This window comes from Cryptomeria japonica, unplaced genomic scaffold (genome assembly GCF_030272615.1).
Source record: "Cryptomeria japonica unplaced genomic scaffold, Sugi_1.0 HiC_scaffold_377, whole genome shotgun sequence".
Taxonomy (NCBI): Eukaryota; Viridiplantae; Streptophyta; class Pinopsida; order Cupressales; family Cupressaceae; genus Cryptomeria; species Cryptomeria japonica.
In genome coordinates this window covers 105,001-125,000 of record NW_026729198.1, presented here as the reverse complement: position 1 = coordinate 125,000, position 20,000 = coordinate 105,001, and the positions used below count along the sequence as shown (strand labels likewise).

Genomic DNA, 20,000 nt, shown 5'->3' with positions numbered 1-20,000 from the left:
CCCAAGCGTCCAGTGGGGTTTCTGGTGCGCTCCGAAGTGGGGTTATTGGAGCGGCCCCCTCTTTTTTTGTCCGAGCGTTTGGTGGGGTTGCGCGCCCTGGTGGGCACCATGGTGCGCACCAAGGAGCGCTCCGAAGTGTGCTCCAAGGTGCGGCGTGCACGAAGTCGGAGCCCGGTTTGCCCCGGGTGCGCACCCTCGCGTGCACCTTCGCCGCGGTGGGCACCATGGCGTGCACGAAGTCGGAGCCCGGTTTGCCCCGGGTGCGCACCTCGCGTGCACCTTCGCCGGGGTGGGCACCTCGGCTGGGTTGCGCGCCCTGGTGGCGCACCAAGGAGCGCTCCGAAGTGTGCTCCAAGGTGCGGCGTGCACGAAGTCGGAGCCCGGTTTGCCCCGGGTGCGCACCTCGCGTGCACCTTGGCGCGGTGGGCACCATGGCGTGCACGGAAGTCGGAGCCCGGTTTGCCCCGGGTGCGCACCCCGCGTGCACCTTCGCCGGGGTGGGCACCTCGGCTGGGTTGCGCGCCCTGGTGCGCACCAAGGAGCGCTCCGAAGTGTGCTCCAAGGTGCGGCGTGCACGAAGTCGGAGCCCGGTTTGCCCCGGGTGCGCACCTCGCGTGCACCTTCGCCGCGGTGGGCACCTTGGCTGGGTTGGGGCACCATTGAGCGCTCCGAAGTGTGCTCCAAGGTGCGCACCATGGCCCTCCAAGGTGCGCAGCATGGCGTGCACGAAGTCGGAGCCCGGTTTGCCCCGGGTGCGCACCTCGCGTGCACCTTCGCCAGGGTGGGCACCTCGGTGCGCACACCTTCTCAATGTTTTCTTGCCTTTTCTGGAAATTGGTGAAGGCAGCGCATCAAAGGTGCGCACCTCGGTGTGCTCCGAGGTGCGAACCCGAGAGCGCTCCGAGGTGCCCACGAAGTCGAAAGTCGGGTTAATTGCATTGTTTTCCCCCGGGTGCGCTCCGAGGTGCGCAACATCGTGCGCACCAAGGAGGGCTCCGAAGTGTGCTCCAAGGTGCGCACGATTCGGAGCTCGGTTTGCCCGGGGTGCGCACACCTTGGCTGGGTTGCGCACCCTTTGTGCGCTCCAAGGTGCGCACGAAGTCGGAGCTCGGTTTGCCCCCGGGTGCGCACCTTCGCCAGGGTGCGCACCTTGATGCGCACAGCCTTGGCTGGGCTGCGCACCTTGGTGGGCGCCATGGTGCGCACCTTTCGTGCGCTCCAAGGTGCGCACGAAGTCGGAGCTCGGTTTGCCCCGGGTGCGCACCTTGGTGGGCGCCATGGTGCACTCCGAGGTGCCCAAGATTGGTGCGCACCAAGGAGCGCTCCGAAGTGCGCTCCAAGGTGCGCAGGTGCGCGCGAAGTCGAAAGTTGGGTTAATTGTCCGGTTTGCCTCGGGTGCGCACCTTGCGTGCACCTTCGCCAGGGTGGGCGCCTTGGTGCGCACACCTTGGCTGGGCTGCGCACCCGGGCGCGCACACCTTGGCACCCGCGTTTCCTTCATTTTAAATTTTTTTTTTTTACAATCTCTCAAGTGGGAAATTCTATAATCTCAACTTTTTTTGCCTTTTCAGGAAACTTTTGAATGGAGCGCATCATTGGTGCGCTCCGAAGTGTGCTCCAAGGTGCGCACCTCTGGTGTGCTCCAAAGCTCTCTCTAGCTGCGTGCACCTGCCCCGGCCGCGCACCCGGCCCCCGCCCAGCTTCGCTCAACCTGTCCCGGGCGTCTGGTGCGGAACCTTAGAGTAAGAAACATCACCGTGCACCTTGGCCAACGTGCGCGACTCGACCGAGCGCGCACTGGCCGAGGTGCACACCGATTTCACCTGGGTGCGCGCGCAGCACCTCGGGCGCACCGGGGTGCGCGCACAACGCCCGGGTTGCACCGTGGCCTGTGTGCTCGGGGCGCCTCGGGTGCGCGCTCGGTGTCGCCCCCCCAGCGCGCGCGGTAGTGCGGGCAGCGCACCCCCGGCCCGGCCCGGCCCCCGACGAGAACGCAAACGGGCAAAAGGTTTATTCAAATAGCATTGCGACGCCCGGCGAAAAACTAAAAAAGGGTGCAACACCGGGACTTCCCGGGAGGTCACCCATCCCAGTACTACTCCGGCCCAAGCGCAGCTTAACTGCGGAGTTCTGATGGGATCCGGTGCACTAACGCTGGTATGATCGCACCCGTTATGAGCTTGTCGCAGTGTGTACTTAGCAAACCGCGACCCACGTGCGAATCCACCCCGGCCACCCACCCCCGTCGAGGTGCACACCCTCCCTCGCGAAGTGCGCCCCGTTCGCCAAGTGTGAGCCCTGCCCGGGTGCGCGCACCTTGCTAGGGCGTCGGGTGTGCACCCGGCCCGGCCTACGTGCGTGCACCTGGACGGGGCGTCGTGTGCGTGCAGTGTCCCGTCTGCAACGCGGTGCCCACACACCACCTCGGGCGCAACGACCTGCGCTCACATGTGGGCCGAGTGCACCTTGGTGCATGTTCGGCGGCGCCTCGGGTGCACGCTCGATCTTGCCCCGGTGCACCAAGGCGCTCGGTTTGCCCCGGGTGCGCACTTGGTGCAAGGTGGGCACCCAAAATAGGGATCAAGCACCAAAACACAAGTTTCGGGATGCAAAATGGGACCCAAGGACCACAAATGCGTTCCAAGACCCATGATGGGTCCACGAGAACAAAAATGTGTTCCGAGACTTAATAAACAAATATTGGGTTTTAGGAGAAGAAACATGCTCTGATGCCCAAAACGAGAATCGACCCCGAAAAGGCCACAGGCCAAAAGTGGGATGCGAGACAAAAAAAAATGGGACCCGAGGACCAAAATTGGGTTCCCAGGTCGAAGACAGGGCAACCGGACAAGAAACGACCTCTAAGGCTCGAAATGAGTCCCGACGACTAAAACTTGACAAGAAGCACCCATCAGGCACCCAACTCGACACCCATGGGATGCCGACCCACCCGGGCTTCCACCTAGCACACCTTGGCACCCACCCACCCTCGCACCCAACCTCGCACCCAACTTAGCACCTTTGAACCCACATTGGCACTCACCCTGACCCTGGCACCTTGGAACCCACATTGGCACTCACCTTGACCCTGGCACCCACCTTTGCACTCACCTTGGGACCCACCCTGGCTCCCACCTCGGCACCCACCCAGACACCCACCTTGGTTCCTTGGCACCCACCTTGGATCCTTGGCACCCACCCCGACACCCACCTTGGCACGCAACTTGGCTACTTGCCACCCACCTTGGCTCCTTGACGCCCACCCCCGACAACCACCCCGTGACCTACCCTGGCTAGGGTTGGTGCACACCCACCCTGGTGCCCACCTTGGCACCCACCCCATGACCCACCTTGGCACGCACCTTAGTACCCACCCCGTTACCCACCCTAGGACCCACCCCGTGACCCACCTTGGCCAGGGTGGGTGCCTTGGTGCGCACAACTTGCCTGGGCTGCACACCAGGGCGGGCTCAAGATGGCACCCCGCGTTCCGTTTTTTTCACTATCTTTCAAAACGGAAATTTTAAAATCTCGTTTTTTTTTTTTTTTTTGCCTTTTCTGGAAATTAGTGAAGGCAGCGCATCAAAGGTGCGCAATGCTGGTGCGAACCCGGGAGCGCTCCGATGTGTGCTCCAAGGTGCGGCGTGCACGAAGTCCGAGCCCGGCTTGCCCCGGGTGCGCACCTCGCGTGCACCTTCGCCGGGGTGAGCACCTTGGCTGGGTTGCGCGCCCTGGTGCGCACCAAGGAGCGCTCTGAAGTGTGCTCCAAGGTGCGGCGTGCACGAAGTCGGAGCTCGGTTTGCCCCGGGTGTGCACCTCGGGTGCGCACCTCGCGTGCACCTTCGCTGCGGTGGGCACCTTGGCTGGGTTGCGCGCCTTGGTGGGCACCATGCAGTGCACGAAGTCGGAGCCCGGTTTGCCCCGGGCGCGCACCTCCGCCAGGGTGGGCACCTTGGTGCGCACAACTTGCCTGGGCTGCGCACCAGGAAGGGCTCAAGATGGCACCCGCGTTCCGTTTTTTTCACTATCTTTCAGAACGGAAATTTTAAAATATCGTTTTTTTTTGCCTTTTCTGGAAATTAGTGAAGGCAGCGCATCAAAGGTGCGCAACGCTGGTGCGAACCTGGGAGCGCTCCGATGTGTGCTCCAAGGTGCGGCGTGCACGAAGTCGGAGCCCGGTTTGCCCCGGGTGCGCCCTGGTGGGCACCATGGTGCGCACCAAGGAGCGCTCCGAAGTGTGCTCCAAGGTGCGGCCTGCACGAAGTCGGAGCCCGGTTTGCCCCGGGCGTGCACCGCGGGTGGGCACCTTGGTGCGCATGCCTTGCCTGGGCTGCGCACCAGGGCGGGCTCAAGATGGCACCCGCGTTCCGTTTTTTTCACTATCTTTCAAAACGGAAATTTTAAAATCTCATTTTTTTTTGCCTTTTCTGGAAATTAGTGAAGGCAGCGCATCAAAGGTGCGCACCTCGCTGCCCACCACGGTGCGCAACGCCGGTGGGCACCCGGGAGTGCTTCGAAGTGTGCTCCAAGGTGCTGCGTGCACGTTGTCGGAGCCCGGTTTGCCCCGGGTGCGCACCTCGCGTGCACCTTCGTCGGGGTGGGCACCTTGGCTGGGTTTGCCCCGGCTGCGCTCCGAAGCGGGGTTATTGGAGCGCCGCCTCTTTTTTTGTCGGAGCGTTTGGTGGGGTTTCTCGCATTGGCTCTTCCCAGGCCCGGTTGCCACCCTGGCGCGCACGAAGTCGGAAGTAGGGTTAATTGCCCGGGTGCGCACCTTTGCCAGGGTGGGCACCTTACCTGGGCTGTGCACCCGGGCGGGCTCAAGATGGCACCCGCGTTCCGTTTTTTTCACTATCTTTCAAAACGGAAATTTTAAAATCTCCTCTTTTTTTTGCCTTTTCTGGAAATTAGTGAAGGCAGCGCATCAAAGGTGCGCACCTCGCTGCCCACCTTGGTGTGCTCTGAGGTGCGCACCCGGGGAGCGCTACGAAGTGTGCTCCAAGGTGCGGCGTGCACGTTGTCGGAGCCCGGTTTGCCCCGGGTGCGCACCTCGCCTGCACCTTGGCCGGGGTGGGCACCCTGGCTGGGTTTGCCCAGGGTGCGCTCCGAAGCGGGGTTACTGGAGCGCCCCCTCTTTTTTTGTCAGAGCGTTTGGTGGGGTTTCTCGCATTGGCTCTTCAGGCCCGGTTGTTGGGTGCGCTCCCACCCTGGCGCGCGCGAAGTTGGAAGTTGGGTTAATTGCCCGGGCGCGCACCTTCGCCAGGGTGGGCACCTTGGTGCGCACACCTTGGCTGGGCTGCGCACCAGGGCGGGCTCAAGATGGCACCAGCATTCCCTTTTTCTCACTATCTTTCAAAACGGAAATTTTAAAATCTCGTTTTCTTTTGCCTTTTATGGAAATTAGTGAAGGCATCGCATCAAAGGTGCGCACCTCGCTGCCCACCTTGGTGTGCTCCGAGGTGCCCACCACGGTGCGCTCCGAGGTGCCCACCACGGTGCGCAACGCCGGTGCGAACCCGGGAGCGCCCCGATGTGTGCTCCAAGGTGCGGCGTGCACGAAGCCGGACCCCGGTTTGCCCCGGGTGCGCACCTCGCGTGCACCTTGGTGCGCACACCTTGGCTGGGTTGCGCGGCCTGGTGGGCACCATGGTGCGCACCAAGGAGCGCTCCGAAGTGTGCTCCAAGGTGCGGCGTGCACGAAGTCCTAGCCCGGTTTGCCCCGGGTGCGCACCTTCGCCGCGGTGGGCACCATGGCGTGCACGAAGTCGGAGCCCGGTTTGCCCCGGGTGCGCACCTCGCGTGCACCTTCGCCGGGGTGGGCACCTCGGCTGGGTTGCGCGCCCTGGTGCGCACCAAGGAGCGCTCCGAAGTGTGCTCCAAGGTGCGGCGTGCACGAAGTCGGAGCCCGGTTTGCCCCGGGTGCGCACCTTCGCCGCGGTGGGCACCCTGGTGCGCACCATGGCGTGCACGAAGTCGGAGCCCGGTTTGCCCCGGGTGCGCACCTCGCGTGCACCTTCGGCGGGGTTGCGCGCCCTGGTGCGCACCAAGGAGCGCTCCGAAGTGTGCTCCAAGGTGCGGCGTGCACGAAGTCGGAGCCCGGTTTGCCCCGGGTGCGCACCTCGCGTGCACCTTCGGCGGGGTTGCGCGCCCCTGGTGGGCACCATGGTGCGCACCAAGGAGCGCTCCGAAGTGTGCTCCAAGGTGCGGCGTGCACGAAGTCGGAGCCCGGTTTGCCCCGGGTGCGCACCTCGCGTGCACCTTCGCCGCGGTGGGCACCATGGCGTGCACGAAGTCGGAGCCCGGTTTGCCCCGGGTGCGCACCTCGCGTGCACCTTCGCCGGGGTGGGCACCTCGGCTGGGTTGCGCGCCCTGGTGCGCACCAAGGAGCGCTCCGAAGTGTGCTCCAAGGTGCGGCGTGCACGAAGTCGGAGCCCGGTTTGCCCCGGGTGCGCACCTCGCGTGCACCTTCGCCGCGGTGGGCACCATGGCGTGCACGAAGTCGGAGCCCGGTTTGCCTCGGGTGCGCACCCCGCGTGCACCTTCGCCGGGGTGGGCACCTCGGCTGGGTTGCGCGCCCTGGTGCGCACCAAGGAGCGCTCCGAAGTGTGCTCCAAGGTGCGGCGTGCACGAAGTCGGAGCCCGGTTTGCCCCGGGTGCGCACCTCGCGTGCACCTTCGCCGCGGTGGGCACCTTGGCTGGGTTGGGCACCATTGAGCGCTCCGAAGTGTGCTCCAAGGTGCGCACCATGGCCCTCCAAGGTGCGCAGCATGGCGTGCACGAAGTCGGAGCCCGGTTTGCCCCGGGTGCGCACCTCGCGTGCACCTTCGCCAGGGTGGGCACCTCGGTGCGCACACCTTCTCAATGTTTTCTTGCCTTTTCTGGAAATTGGTGAAGGCAGCGCATCAAAGGTGCGCACCTCGGTGTGCTCCGAGGTGCGAACCCGAGAGCGCTCCGAGGTGCCCACGAAGTCGAAAGTCGGGTTAATTGCATTGTTTTCCCCGGGTGCGCTCCGAGGTGCGCAACATCGGTGCGCACCAAGGAGGGCTCCGAAGTGTGCTCCAAGGTGCGCACGATTCGGAGCTCGGTTTGCCCGGGGTGCGCACCACCTTGGCTGGGTTGCGCACCCTTTGTGCGCTCCAAGGTGCGCACGAAGTCGGAGCTCGGTTTGCCCCGGGTGCGCACCTTCGCCAGGGTGCGCACCTTGATGCGCACGCCTTGGCTGGGCTGCGCACCTTGGTGGGCGCCATGGTGCGCACCTTTCGTGCGCTCCAAGGTGCGCACGAAGTCGGAGCTCGGTTTGCCCCGGGTGCGCACCTTGGTGGGCGCCATGGTGCACTCCGAGGTGCCCAAGATTGGTGCGCAACAAGGAGCGCTCCGAAGTGCGCTCCAAGGTGCGCAGGTGCGCGCGAAGTCGAAAGTTGGGTTAATTGTCCGGTTTGCCTCGGGTGCGCACCTTGCGTGCACCTTCGCCAGGGTGGGCGCCTTGGTGCGCACACCTTGGCTGGGCTGCGCACCCGGGCGCGCACACCTTGGCACCCGCGTTTCCTTCATTTTAAATTTTTTTTTTTTACAATCTCTCAAGTGGGAAATTCTATAATCTCAACTTTTTTTGCCTTTTCAGGAAACTTTTGAATGGAGCGCATCATTGGTGCGCTCCGAAGTGTGCTCCAAGGTGCGCACCTCTGGTGTGCTCCAAAGCTCTCTCCAGCTGCGTGCACCTGCCCCGGCCGCGCACTCCGGCCCCCGCCCAGCTTCGCTCACCTGTCCCGGGCGTCTGGTGCGGAACCTTAGAGTAAGAAACATCACCGTGCACCTTGGCCAACGTGCGCGACTCGACCGAGCGCGCACTGGCCGAGGTGCACACCGATTTCACCTGGGTGCGCGCGCAGCACCTCGGGCGCACCGGGGTGCGCGCACAACGCCCGGGTTGCACCGTGGCCTGTGTGCTCGGGGCGCCTCGGGTGCGCGCTCGGTGTCGCCCCCGCGCGCGCGGTAGTGCGGGCAGCGCACCCCGGCCCGGCCCGGCCCCGACGAGAACGCAAACGGGCAAAAGGTTTATTCAAATAGCATTGCGACGCCCGGCGAAAAACTAAGAAAGGGTGCAACACCGGGACTTCCCGGGAGGTCACCCATCCTAGTACTACTCCGGCCCAAGCGCGCTTAACTGCGGAGTTCTGATGGGATCCGGTGCACTAACGCTGGTATGATCGCACCCGTTATGAGCTTGTCGCAGTGTGTACTTAGCAAACCGCGACCCACGTGCGAATCCACCCCGGCCACCCACCCCCGTCGAGGTGCACACCCTCCCTCGCGAAGTGCGCCCCGTTCGCCAAGTGTGAGCCCTGCCCGGGTGCGCGCACCTTGCTAGGGCGTCGGGTGTGCACCCGGCCCGGCCTACGTGCGTGCACCTGGACGGGGCGTCGTGTGCGTGCAGTGTCCCGTCTGCAACGCGGTGCCCACACACCACCTCGGGCGCAACGACCTGCGCTCACATGTGGGCCGAGTGCACCTTGGTGCATGTTCGGGGCGCCTCGGGTGCACGCTCGCATCTTGCCCCGGTGCACCAAGGCGCTCGGTTTGCCCCGGGTGCGCACTTGGTGCAAGGTGGGCACCCAAAATAGGGATCAAGCACCAAAACACAAGTTTCGGGATGCAAAATGGGACCCAAGGACCACAAATGCGTTCCAAGACCCATGATGGGTCCACGAGAACAAAAATGTGTTCCGAGACTTAATAAACAAATATTGGGTTTTAGGAGAAGAAACATGCTCTGATGCCCAAAACGAGAATCGACCCCGAAAAGGCCACAGGCCAAAAGTGGGATGCGAGACAAAAAAAAATGGGACCCGAGGACCAAAATTGGGTTCCCAGGTCGAAGACAGGGCAACCGGACAAGAAACGACCTCTAAGGCTCGAAATGAGTCCCGACGACTAAAACTTGACAAGAAGCACCCATCAGGCACCCAACTCGACACCCATGGGATGCCGACCCACCCGGGCTTCCACCTAGCACACCTTGGCACCCACCCACCCTCGCACCCAACCTCGCACCCAACTTAGCACCTTTGAACCCACATTGGCACTCACCCTGACCCTGGCACCTTGGAACCCACATTGGCACTCACCTTGACCCTGGCACCCACCTTTGCACTCACCTTGGGACCCACCCTGGCTCCCACCTCGGCACCCACCCAGACACCCACCTTGGTTCCTTGGCACCCACCTTGGATCCTTGGCACCCACCCCGACACCCACCTTGGCACGCAACTTGGCTACTTGCCACCCACCTTGGCTCCTTGACGCCCACCCCGACAACCACCCCGTGACCTACCCTGGCTAGGGTTGGTGCACACCCACCCTGGTGCCCACCTTGGCACCCACCCCATGACCCACCTTGGCACGCACCTTAGTACCCACCCTGTTACCCACCCTAGGACCCACCCCGTGACCCACCTTGGCCAGGGTGGGTGCACCCACCCTGGTGCCCACCTTGGCACCCACCCATCCTAGCACCCAGCCTGTGACCGGGCTTGGAACCCAACCTTGCACCCGTCTTGGCCAGTGTGGGTGCGCACCCATCCTGGCACCCACGTTGTGACACACCCTTTAACCCACGCACCCTAGCAGCCACGTTGGCACCCACCTTGGAACACAACCTAGCAACTTGGCACCCACCCCGTGACCCACCTTGGCATCCACCATAGCAGTCGCCCACTTGGCACCCACCTTGGAACCCAAGTTGGCACCCACCTCGGCACCCACCTTGACACTTGTGGACCCACCTTGCCACTCACCCTAGCATCGACCCATCCTAGCACCCACCCTGGCACCTTTGCACCCTAGCACTCACCCATCCTAGCACCTAACCTGTGACCCACCTTGACACTCACCCTCGCACCCACCTTGGAACCCAACCTAGCACCCACCCACCCTGACACCAACCCTAGCACCTACCCACCCTTGCACCCACCCTGTGACCCATCTTGGCACCCACCCATCCTACCACTCAACCTATCACCCACCTTCTCACCCACCTTGGCATCCACCTTAGCACCCACCCACACTGGCACCTTGGCACCCACCTCGGGCAAGGTGGGTGCACACCCACCCTGACACCCAATTTAGAACCAACCGAGCATGTTACCCACCTTGGCACCCACATTGCAGCCCACCCTAGTACCCACCCTATGACCCACATTGGCATCCACACCCTAGCACCCAGGCACCTCGACACCCGCCTTGACACGCACCCTAGCACTAAACCTGTGACCCACCTTGGAACTCACCCTAGAACCCACCCACCCTGTGAACCACCTTGGCATCCACCTTAGCACCCACCCACCTTGGCACCCACTCTAGCACTCACCCATCCTAACACCCAACTTGTTACCCACCTTGGCACCCGCCCTCGCGTCCACCTTGAAACCCACCCTAGCACCCACCCACGCAGGAGCCCACCTTGGCACCCAACCTAACACCCACGCATCCTGGCACCCAACTTGTGACCCACCTTGGAACCCACCCTAGTACCCACCTTTGAACCCACTATATCACCAACCCACCTTGGCACCCACCCTATGACCCTCTTTGGAATCCACCCTAGCACGCACCCACCCTGGCACCCACCATGGAGCGCACCCTAGCACCCACACCACCTCGGCACGCACCTCAACACCCACCTTGGTGTGCGCACTGCGCCAACCTCTCAAAGACCCTATGTGGTGCGCTCCAAAGTGTACACCTTTGGTGCGCTCCAAGGTGCGCACCTTTGGTGCACACCGAGGTGCACACCAAAGTGTGCACCGAGGTGAGCACCAAAGTGCACTCCAAGGTGCACACCAAGGCGTGCACCTTTGGTGCGGTCAATGCAAACGAATTCGGAAGTTGGGGTCGATGTCCTAATCGCTGCTGCAGACTACACGTATGAGAATCGGACAAATAGCTTTATATAGGGGAGGTGTTGCGTTTGATGGGTCGACTCCCCTGGTTGTGTGCACTGCACCAACTTCAAAGACCCTGTCTTGTTTAAGAAGTCAAAAGTTGGGGTGGATGTCCTAATCATTGCTGCAGTCTACGCATGTATGAGAATCAGACAAATAGCTTATATAGGGGAGGTGTTGCATTCGGTGGGTTGACTCCCCTGGTTGTGCGCACTGCGCCAACCTCAAAGACCCCGCATAGCAGAAGAAGTCGGAAGTCGGATTTTGGTGAGCACCAAGGCGTGCACCTTTGGTGCGGTCAACGCAGACGAATTCAGAAGTTGGGGTGGATGTCCTAATCGTTGTTGCAGGCTACACATGTATGAGAATCAGACAAATAGCTTATATAGGGGAGGTGTTGGGTTTGATGGGTCAACTCCCTTGGTTGTGCGCATTACGCCAACCTCAAAGACCTTGTTTTCGTTAAGAAGTCAAAAGTTGGGGTCAATGTCCTAATGGCTCCTGTAGGCTACACATGTATGAGAATCGGACAAATAGCTTATATAGGGGAGGTGTTGGGTTTGATGGGTCGACTCCCCTGGTTGTGCGCATTACGTCAACCTCAAAGACCTTGTTTTCGTTAAGAAGTCAAAAGTTGGGGTCGATGTCCTAATTGCTCCTGTAGACTACACATGTATGAGAATCAGACAAATAGCTTATATAGGGGAGGTGTTGGGTTTGATGGGTTGACTCCCCTAGTTGTTCGCATTACACCAACCTCAAAGACCTTGTTTTCGTTTAGAAGCCGAAAGTTGGGGTCGATGTCCTAATTGCTCCTGCAGGCTACGCATGTATGAGAATCAGACAAATAGCTTATATAGGGGAGGTGTTGGGTTTGATGGGTCGACTCCCCTGGTTGTGCGCATTGCGCCAACCTCAAAGACCCTGCATTGCGGATGAAGTCGAAAGTCAGAGTTTGGTGTGCTACAAGGTGTGGTCGAAGGTGCTCACCTAGGTGTGCACCTTTGGAGCGCAGGAAAAGTGCCCTCCAAAAGTGCGCACCTTTGGAGTGCACAAAAGTGCCCTCCAAAAGTGCGCACCTTTGGAGCGCACAAAAGTGCCCTCCAAAAAGTGCCCTCCAAAAGTGCGCACCTTTGGAGCGCACAAAAGTGCCCTCCAAAAAGTGCCCTCCAAAAGTGCGCACCTTTGGAGTGCAGAAAAGTGCCCTCCAAAAAGTGCCCTCCAAAAGTGTGCACCTTTGGAGTGCACAAAAGTGCCCTCCAAAAGTGCGCACCTTTGGAGCGCAGAAAAGTGCCCTCCAAAAAGTGCCCTCCAAAAGTGCGCACCTTTGGAGCGCAGAAAAGTGCCCTCCAAAAAGTGCCCTCCAAAAGTGCGCACCTTTGGAGCGCAGAAAAGTGCCCTCCAAAAAGTGCCCTCCAAAAGTGCGCACCTTTGGAGCGCAGAAAAGTGCCCTCCAAAAAGTGCCCTCCAAAAGTGCGCACCTTTGGAGCGCACAAAAGTGCCCTCCAAAAAGTGCCCTCCAAAAGTGCGCACCTTTGGAGCGCACAAAAGTGCCCTCCAAAAGTGCGCACCTTTGGAGCGCACAAAAGTGCCCTCCAAAAGTGCGCACTTTTGGTGCGCACCAAGGCGCTGGTTCGGTCGTTGCAGGCGAGTTCGGAAGTTGGGGTCGATGTCCTGAGCGGAGGTGCAAACTACACAGGTGTCGGAATCGGACAAATAGCTTATATAGGGGAGGTGTATGCTTCGATGGGTCGACTCCCCAGGTTGAGCGCACCGCGCCAACCTCAAAGACCCTACGGTATGGATGAAGTCGGAAGTTGGGTCCGATGACCGATTCGATTAGTAGGTATGCTCATGAGGTCGGAATTTGGGTCCGATGACCTGCCATGTGCAGGAAGGCGAATGTTGGCACTGTGCGTTGCAAGGTGCACACCAAGGTGCTGGTGCGGTCTTTTTAGTCGAGTTCGGAAGTTGGGGTCGATGTCCTGATCGGAGGTGCAAGCTACACAGGTGTGGGAATCGGACAAATAGCTTATATAGGGGAGGTGTATGCTTCGTTGGGTCGACTCCCCGGGTTGAGCGCACCGCGCCAACCTCAAAGACCCTACGGTATGGATGAAGTCGGAAGTTGGGTCCGATGACCGATTCGATATGTAGGCATACTCGCGAGGTCGGAATTTGGGTCCGATGACCTGCCATGTGCAGGAAGGCGAATGTTGGCACTGTGCGTTGCAAGGTGCGCACCAAGGCGCTGGTTCGGTCGTTGCAGGCGAGTTCGGAAGTTGGGGTCGATGTCCTGATCGGAGGTGCAAACTACACAGGTGTGGGAATCGGACAAATAGCTTATATAGGGGAGGTGTATGCTTCGTTGGGTCGACTCCCCGGGTTGAGCGCACCGCGCCAACCTCAAAGACCCTACGGTATGGATGAAGTCGGAAGTTGTGTCCGATGACCGATTCGATATGTAGGCATACTCGCGAGGTCGGAATTTGGGTCCGATGACCTGCCATGTGCAGGAAGGCGAATGTTGGGACTGTGCGTCGCAAGGTGCGCACCAAGGCGCTGGTGCCGTCGTTGCAGTCGAGTTCGGAAGTTGGGGTCGATGTCCTGGTCAGAGGTGCAAACTACACAGGTGTGGGAATCGGACAAATAGCTTATATAGGGGAGGTGTATGCTTCGATGGGTCGACTCCCCGGGTTGAGCGCACCGCGCCAACCTCAAAGACCCTACAGTATGGATGAAGTCGGAAGTTGGGTCCGATGACCGATTCGATACGTAGGCATATTGGCGAGGTCTGAATTTGTGTCCGATGACCTGCCATGCGCAGGAAGGCGGAATTTGGGTCCGATGACCGAGTTGATGGCGTGCCATGCGCAGAAAGGCGGAATTTGGGTCCGATGACCGAGTTGATGTTGATGGCCCGCCATGCACAGGAAGGCGGAATTTGGGTCCGATGACCGATTTGAAGGCGTGCCATGCGCAGAAAGGCGGAGTTTGGGTCCGATGACCGAGTTGATATTGATGGCCCGCCATGCGCAGGAAGGCGGAATTTGGGTCCGATGACCTGACATACGCATGGAGTCCGACTCGGGGGCCGATGTTCGATTCGATGACTTGCATTGTGGGTAAAGTCGGAAGTTGTGGTCTTTGACCCGATTCGATGACCAGACTTCGGCTGCTTGAGAATCGGACAAATAACTTATATAGGGGAGGTAGTGTTCTCGAGCATCCTCCCCCCGTGCCCGTTTATGTCGATTGATGCTGGTGCTCGACTGGTTGGAGCGCTCGGATGCAAAAATCTTGCACCAGGATTTATCGATTGTGATGGACACGGCAAGTCTCCTGATTGCTATGCAGGAGCTCATCGTGAATCTCTATGCGGCCTTGGTATGGACTCGACCTGCGGAATGGTTCGGCAATGGTAGTCGCTCCAACACGTCCTTGCAATGGCCACAGAGGTGATTCGACTAGAGCTCCAGTCTAGCTTTTGGGTTGCTTGGCGGACTGGTATAGCCGCGATCGAGTTCCGGCCATGAACGTTTTAGATAGCTCTTGGGCTTTCTGGGACGGAAGTCGGAAGTTTGGGCTGTTGTCCGATTTGATGACCATTCTTCGGATGTGTGAGAATCGGACAAATAACTTATATAGGGGACTGTGTTGTCTCACGCAGCCCCCTCCGTGCCCCTCTATCTCGACCGATGTTGGTGCTTGAAAGGGTTGGGATCGCTCGGATTTATAAACGTGCACCACCATTTGTCGAGTGTGAGGGACGCGGCAGGTCTCCTAAATGCTATACGGGCGCTCTCTGAGAATCTCTATCCGGCCTCGACACAGACTAGTCTTGCTGAATGGTTTGGCACTGGTAGTCGATCCAACACGTCGTTGTTGTGGCCGCCTAGGCGATTCGATTCGAGCCCCCGTCTAGCTTTTGGGTTGCTTGGCGGATTTTGCCCTATCCGCAAGTGAGCTCGGTCCCTAAACGTTCGAGAAACCCGATTGCTATGCGCCGACTCTCTTTCTTGCGAGCCTCCATCTAGCTTTTGGGTCTCTACGGAACGGAAGTCGGAATCTGGGACCGTTGTTTGATTCGACGAGGCAGACTACGGTTGTGCGAGAATCGGACAAATAACTTATATAGGGGAGGTGTTGACTGGAGCATTCTCCCCCGTGCCCCTCTAACTCGACCAATGCTGGCGCTCGAACGGTGGTAGCGCTCGGATTTTCGTTGAGCGCCAGCATTGGTCGATTTAGAGGGGCATGCGAGATTCCCGAATGCTATGCGAGGGCTCTAACGGAAATGTCTATTGGTTTCGGTATGGATGCAATTGCGAGTGGTTCGGCAAAGGTAGTCGTTCCGATGCGTCCATGTCGTGGCCAAATCGATAATTCGATTTGAGCCCTCGTATAGCATTTGGGTCTCTCGATGTGATTCCGCATTCCAGTCCCTTTGGGCACTGCTTGAGCCGCATCCCAGGGGGTTCCCTTCCCAATAATCTGCCTCGCAACCCGATTGCTATGCGGTGAGGCTCCTCGGCCGCCTCGGAACTATCTGTGTATCAGACGCATCGCGGGATAAGGGGTTGGCAACGGTAGTCGCCCCAAGCGCGTCCGATGCTTGGACCATTCCGAGGCGGCCCTGAAGCCTCTTCCGTCTAGCCGTTGGGTCCTTCTCGCCGCATCCCTTGCCTCGCACCCCGATTGCTATGCGGTGAGGCTCCTCGGCCGCCTTGGAACTATCTGTGTATCAGACGCATCGCGGGATAAGGGGTTGTCACTGGTAGTCGCCCCAAGCGCGTCCGATGCTTGGACCATTCCGAGGCGGCCCTGAAGCCTCTTCCGTCTAGCCGTTGGGTCCTTCTCGCCGCATCCCTCGACTCGCACCCCGATTGCTATGCGGTGAGGCTCCTCGGCCGCCTTGGAACTATCTGTGTATCGGACGCGTCGCGGGATAAGGGGTTGTCACTGGTAGTCGCCCCAAGCGCGTCCGATGCTTGGACCATTCCGAGGCGGCCCTGAAGCCTCTTCCGTCTAGCCGTTGGGTCCTTCTCGCCGCATCCCTCGCCTCGCACCCCGATTGCTATGCGGTGAGGCTCCTCGGCCGCCTTGGAACTATCTGTGTATCGGACGCGTCGCGGGATAAGGGGTTGTCACTGGTAGTCGCCCCAAGCGCGTGCGATGCATGGACCATTCCCAGGCGGCCCTGAAGCCTCTTCCGTCTAGCCGTTGGGTCCTTCTCGCCGCATCCCTCGCCTCGCACCCCGATTGCTATGCGGTGAGGCTCCTCGGCCGCCTTGGAACTATCTGTGTATCGGACGCGTCGCGGGATAAGGGGTTGTCACTGGTAGTCGCCCCAAGCGCGTCCGATGCTTGGACCATTCCGAGGCGGCCCTGAAGCCTCTTCCGTCTAGCCGTTGGGTCCTTCTCGCCGCATCCCTCGCCTCGCACCCCGATTGCTATGCGGTGAGGCTCCTCGGCCGCCTTGGAACTATCTGTGTATCGGACGCGTCGCGGGATAAGGGGTTGTCACTGTAGTCGCCCCAAGCGCGTCCGATGCTTGGACCATTCCGAGGCGGCCCTGAAGCCTCTTCCGTCTAGCCGTTGGGTCCTTCTCGCCGCATCCCTCGCCTCGCACCCCGATTGCTATGCGGTGAGGCTCCTCGGCCGCCTTGGAACTATCTGTGTATCGGACGCGTCGCGGGATAAGGGGTTGTCACTGGTAGTCGCCCCAAGCGCGTCCGATGCTTGGACCATTCCGAGGCGGCCCTGAAGCCTCTTCCGTCTAGCCGTTGGGTCCTTCTCGCCGCATCCCTCGCCTCGCACCCCGATTGCTATGCGGTGAGGCTCCTCGGCCGCCTTGGAACTATCTGTGTATCGGACGCATCGCGGGATAAGGGGTTGTCACTGGTAGTCGCCCCAAGCGCGTCCGATGCTTGGACCATTCCGAGGCGGCCCTGAAGCCTCTTCCGTCTAGCCGTTGGGTCCTTCTCGCCGCATCCCTCGCCTCGCACCCCGATTGCTATGCGGTGAGGCTCCTCGGCCGCCTTGGAACTATCTGTGTATCGGACGCGTCGCGGGATAAGGGGTTGTCACTGGTAGTCGCCCCAAGCGCGTCCGATGCTTGGACCATTCCGAGGCGGCCCTGAAGCCTCTTCCGTCTAGCCGTTGGGTCCTTCTCGCCGCATCCCTCGCCTCGCACCCCGATTGCTATGCGGTGAGGCTCCTCGGCCGCCTTGGAACTATCTGTGTATCGGACGCGTCGCGGGATAAGGGGTTGTCACTGGTAGTCGCCCCAAGCGCGTCCGATGCTTGGACCATTCCGAGGCGGCCCTGAAGCCTCTTCCGTCTAGCCGTTGGGTCCTTCTCGCCGCATCCCTCGCCTCGCACCCCGATTGCTATGCGGTGAGGCTCCTCGGCCGCCTTGGAACTATCTGTGTATCGGACGCGTCGCGGGATAAGGGGTTGTCACTGGTAGTCGCCCCAAGCGCGTCCGATGCTTGGACCATTCCGAGGCGGACCTGAAGCCTCTTCCGTCTAGCCGTTGGGTCCTTCTCGCCGCATCCCTCGCCTCGCACCCCGATTGCTATGCGGTGAGGCTCCTCGGCCGCCTTGGAACTATCTGTGTATCGGACGCGTCGCGGGATAAGGGGTTGTCACTGGTAGTCGCCCCAAGCGCGTCCGATGCTTGGACCATTCCGAGGCGGCCCTGAAGCCTCTTCCGTCTAGCCGTTGGGTCCTTCTTGCCGCATCCCTCGCCTCGCACCCCGATTGCTATGCGGTGAGGCTCCTCGGCCGCCTTGGAACTATCTGTGTATCGGACGCGTCGCGGGATAAGGGGTTGTCACTGGTAGTCGCCCCAAGCGCGTCCGATGCTTGGACCATTCCGAGGCGGCCCTGAAGCCTCTTCCGTCTAGCCGTTGGGTCCTTCTCGCCGCATCCCTCGCCTCGCACCCCGATTGCTATGCGGTGAGGCTCCTCGGCCGCCTTGGAACTATCTGTGTATCGGACGCGTCGCGGGATAAGGGGTTGTCACTGGTAGTCGCCCCAAGCGCGTCCGATGCTTGGACCATTCCGAGGCGGCCCTGAAGCCTCTTCCGTCTAGCCGTTGGGTCCTTCTCGCCGCATCCCTCGCCTCGCACCCCGATTGCTATGCGGTGAGGCTCCTCGGCCGCCTTGGAACTATCTGTGTATCGGACGCGTCGCGGGATAAGGGGTTGTCACTGGTAGTCGCCCCAAGCGCGTCCGATGCTTGGACCATTCCGAGGCGGACCTGAAGCCTCTTCCGTCTAGCCGTTGGGTCCTTCTCGCCGCATCCCTCGCCTCGCACCCCGATTGCTATGCGGTGAGGCTCCTCGGCCGCCTTGGAACTATCTGTGTATCGGACGCGTCGCGGGATAAGGGGTTGTCACTGGTAGTCGCCCCAAGCGCGTCCGATGCTTGGACCATTCCGAGGCGGCCCTGAAGCCTCTTCCGTCTAGCCGTTGGGTCCTTCTCGCCGCATCCCTCGCCTCGCACCCCGATTGCTATGCGGTGAGGCTCCTCGGCCGCCTTGGAACTATCTGTGTATCGGACGCGTCGCGGGATAAGGGGTTGTCACTGGTAGTCGCCCCAAGCGCGTCCGATGCTTGGACCATTCCGAGGCGGACCTGAAGCCTCTTCCCTCTAGCCGTTGGGGCTTTCTCGCCGCATCCCTCGCCTCGCACCCCGATTGCTATTCGGTGAGGCTCCTCGGCCGCCTTGGAACTATCTGTGTATCGGACGCATCGCGGGATAAGGGGTTGGCAGTGGTAGTCGCCCCAAGCGCGTCCGATGCTTGGACCATTCCGAGGCGGCCCTGCAGCCTCTTCCGTCTAGCCGTTGGGGCCATCTCGCTGCATCCCCCACCTCGCACCACGATTGCTATGCGGTGAGGCTCCTTGGCCGCCTCGGAACTATCTGTGTATCGGACGCATCGCGGGATAAGGGGTTGTCACTGGTAGTCGCCCCAAGCGCGTCCGATGCTTGGACTATTCCGAGGCGGCCCTGCAGCCTCTTCCGTCTAGCCGTTGGGGCCATCTCGCCGCATCCCCCAGCTCCTCGGCCGCCTCGGAACTATCTGTGTATCGGACGCATCGCGGGATAAGGGGTTGGCAGTGGTAGTCGCCCCAAGCGCGTTCGATGCTTGGACTATTCCGAGGCGGCCCCGCAGCCTCTTCCGTCTACCCTTTGGGGCCATCTCGCCGCATCCCTCGCCTCGCACCCCGATTGCTATGCGGTGAGGCTCCTCGGCCGCCTGGGAACTATCTTCGTATCGGATGCATCGCGGGATAAGGGGTTGTCACTGGTAGTCGCCCCAAGCGCGTCCGATGCTTGGACTATTCCGAGGCGGCCCTGTGGCCTCTTCCGTCTAGCCGTTGGGGCCATCTCGCCGCATCCCTCACCTCGCACCCCCATTGCTATGCGGTGAGGCTCCTCGGCCGCCTTGGAACTGTCTTCGTATCGGAAGCATCGCGGGATAAGGGGTTGTCACTGGTAGTCGCCCCAAGCGCGTCCGATGCTTGGACTATTCCGAGGCGGCCCTGCAGCCTCTTCCGTCTAGCCGTTGGGGCCATCTCGCCGCATCCCCCACCTCGCACCCGGATTGCTATGCGGTGAGGCTCCTCGGCCGCCTTGGAACTATCTTCGTATCGGACGCATCGCGGGATAAGGGGTTGTCACTGGTAGTCGCCCCAAGCGCGTCCGATGCTTGGACTATTCCGACGCGGCCCTGTGGCCTCTTCCGTCTAGCCGTTGGGGCCATCTCGCCGCATCCCCCACCTCGCACCCCGATTGCTATGCGGTGAGGCTCCTCGGCCGCCTTGGAACCATCTTCGTATCGGACGCATCGCGGGATGAGGGGTTGTCACTGGTAGTCGCCCCAAGCGCGTCCGATGCTTGGACCATTCCGAGGCGGCCCTGAAGCCTCTTCCGTCTAGCCGTTGGGGCCTTCCCGCCCCATCCCTCGCCTCGCACCCCCGATTGCTATGCGGTGAGGCTCCTCGGCCGCCTTGGAACCATCTGTGTATCGGACGCATCGCGGGATAAGGG

General features: G+C 61.0%; 2 non-coding genes across 2 annotated transcripts; both read right to left on the bottom strand.

Annotated features, from left to right (window-relative positions):
* Positions 1–2,051: 2,051 nt before the first annotated feature.
* Positions 2,052–2,171, bottom strand: LOC131871180 (5S ribosomal RNA). Its single transcript, XR_009369453.1, has one exon. It is a non-coding gene; the product is annotated as a 5S ribosomal RNA (ribosomal RNA).
* Positions 2,172–8,093: 5,922 nt separating this feature from the next.
* On the bottom strand, positions 8,094–8,212 carry LOC131871177 (5S ribosomal RNA). The gene has a single exon (XR_009369450.1). It is a non-coding gene; the product is annotated as a 5S ribosomal RNA (ribosomal RNA).
* Positions 8,213–20,000: the final 11,788 nt, after the last annotated feature.